Source organism: Cebus imitator, unplaced genomic scaffold, assembly GCF_001604975.1.
Source record: "Cebus imitator isolate Cc_AM_T3 unplaced genomic scaffold, Cebus_imitator-1.0 Scaffold427, whole genome shotgun sequence".
NCBI classification, from domain to species: Eukaryota; Metazoa; Chordata; class Mammalia; order Primates; family Cebidae; genus Cebus; species Cebus imitator.
Genome location: NW_016107742.1, coordinates 1,658,305 through 1,660,984, shown reverse-complemented (window position 1 = coordinate 1,660,984; position 2,680 = coordinate 1,658,305). Strand labels below are relative to the sequence as shown.

Sequence of the window (2,680 nt, the reverse complement as noted above, 5' to 3'; positions counted from 1 at the left end):
ACAACCAAGTGGGATTTTACCAAGCATACAGAATGATTCCACATGCAAAAGTCAATGAATTTAATAGAAGATATGAATAGATAAAAGGGAGGGGAGAATATATGATTACTGCAGTAAAGGCAAAAAAGTATTTGACAAAATTCAACACCTTTTCATGATGAAAAACAACTGAGTAAGTAGGAAGCGAGAAGAATCTCTTCAACCTGATAAAGGACATTTATGTAAAATGCGCAGCTAACATCATACATAAAGATTAATCATGGAGCTTTCCCTCCCTGACGCCGCCGAGGTCGCACGCGGGAGGCCTCTCCGCCGCCGCTGCAGACGCCGCCGCGATGCGCTCCGTCGCCTTCTACCTGCTGGCTGCCCTGGGGGTAACCCTTCTCCGAACACCAAGGACATCAAGAAGATCCTGGACAGCGTCGGCATCGGGGCGGACGACGACCGGCTCAACAAGGTTATCAGCTAGCTGAACGGAAAGAACATTGAGGACGTGATGGCCCAGGGTATTGGCAAGCTTGCCAGCGTACCTGCCGGTGGGGCTGTGGCCGTCTCTGCTGCCCCAGGCTCTGCAGCTCCTGCTGCTGGTTCCGCCCCTGCTGCCGCAGAGGAGAAGAAAGATGAAAAGGAGGAGGAATCTGAAGAGTCAGACGATGACATGGGATTTGGCCTCTTTGATTAAACTCCTGTTCCCCTGCAAATAAAGCCTTTTTACAAAAAAAAAAAAAAAAAAAAAAAAAAAAGATTAATCATGGAAAGCTTTCCCCCTAAATTCCAAACAAGACAAGGGTGTGTGTTTGTAACATTTGTATTCAAAATTGTACTGTAGGTTCTAGCCAGAACAATTAAGTAAGAAAAACAGTTAGAAGGTGCCCATACTTGAAAGGAAGAATTAAAACTATCTCTATTTAAAATGACATGATCTCATATATAGAAAATTCAAAAGAATTTACAAGAAACTATTAGAGCTCATAAACAAGTTCAATATGGTTACAAAATGCAAGATAAACATGTAAGAAAACCAGTATAGTTTTATATACTCACAATGAGCAATCGAAAGATAAATTAAGAAACAATTCCATTGCAATAGAACCAAAAAGAAAAAGTTCTTAGGAATAAGCTAACAAGAGAAGTGCAAAACAAGTGAACCAAAAAATGCAGAATATTGTAGAAATAAAGAGGATTTAAATGAAAAAAAAATGCTATGTTTTTGAATGACAAGATTTAAGATTGTTAAGATGACAATATTTTTCAAAGTCATCTACAAACTCAACGCAATCCCTACTAAAGTCCAGCTGGATTTTGGAATTGACAAACTAGTCCTGAAATTATTATGGTAGTGCCATAGGAATAGCCAAAATTTTGAAAGACTCACACTTCACAGTTTCAAGACTTACTACAACACTGAAGTAATCCAGACAATATAGTACTGACATAATGATAGATACCTGAAATAAAATAGAAAGTTTGATAATATACCCACACATCAATAAATAATTGATTTTCAACAAGGATGCTAAGACAATTTAATGGAGAAAAGAATAGCACTGAATAGTGTCAAAGAATAGTGTTGGGAAAACTGAATATATATATGCAAAAGAATGAAGTTAAATCTTTAGCACAGACCATAAACAAAAATTAACTCAAAATGCATGAAAGACTTAGTTATAAGAGCTAAAACTAAGAGCTCTTTAAGATACGTAAAAATATTCATTTATTAGACAATGATCTGTGACGTAAGGCACCTAAAACACAAATAATTAATGAAAAAAAAAGGTAAGTTAAACTTCAACAAAATTAAAAACTTTTGCACATCAAAGAACACCATCAAGAAAGTGAATGATGACCCAGAGAATGGGACAAAATATTTGCCCATTTTCCCATAAACATGAAAGAAAATATAAAGAACATTTATACCTCAACAGTAAAAAGACAAAGAATTTAATTTTTGTTTAATGACCAAAGATTTGAGTAGACATCAAAGGACTTATATAAATGGCCAATAAAATAATAACAATATATGCTTCAGCATGAAACATTAGAGAAAAAAATCAAATCTGAAATAAGATACCACTTCATTCCCACTCGGATGATTATAATTTTTTTTAATGGACAATAATAAGAGAAATAAAACAAGGCTGGGCACTGTGGCTCACGCCTGTAATCCCATCACTTTGGGAGGCCTAGGTGGGCAGATCACAAGGTCAGGAGATCTAAACCATCCTGGCCAACGTGGTGAAACCCCGTCTCTACTAAAAATGCAAAAATTAGCTGGGTGTGGTGGCAGACACCTGTAATCCCTGCTATTCAAGAAGCTGAGGCAGGAGAATTTCCTGAACCTGCGAGGCAGAGGTTGCAGTGAGCCAAGATCAAGCCACTGCACTCCAGCCTGGCGACAGAGCTAGACTCTTATTTTCTCAAAAAAAATAATAATAATAAATCATCATTTATTGCTGGAGGGAATGTAAAATGGTTCAGCCACATTGGAAAACAGTTTGGAAGTTCCTCCAAATGATAATAATAGAGGTACCATGTAACCCAGAAATTCCACACCAAATTAAACAGCCAACAAAATTGTAAACATGTTCATAGAAACACATGGCATTATTTATAATAGTCAAGAAGAGAAAACAACGGAATGTTTTATCAACCAATAAATGGATAAACAAAACATGGTATA

The 2,680-nt window shown here is 36.8% G+C and overlaps 1 pseudogene across 1 annotated transcript; it reads left to right on the top strand.

Annotated features, from left to right (window-relative positions):
* The first annotated feature begins 262 nt into the window (after positions 1 to 262).
* Positions 263 to 716, top strand: LOC108290268 (annotated as a pseudogene). The gene has a single exon (XR_001819502.2). The product of XR_001819502.2 is annotated as a 60S acidic ribosomal protein P2-like (transcript).
* The last annotated feature ends 1,964 nt before the right edge of the window (positions 717 to 2,680 follow it).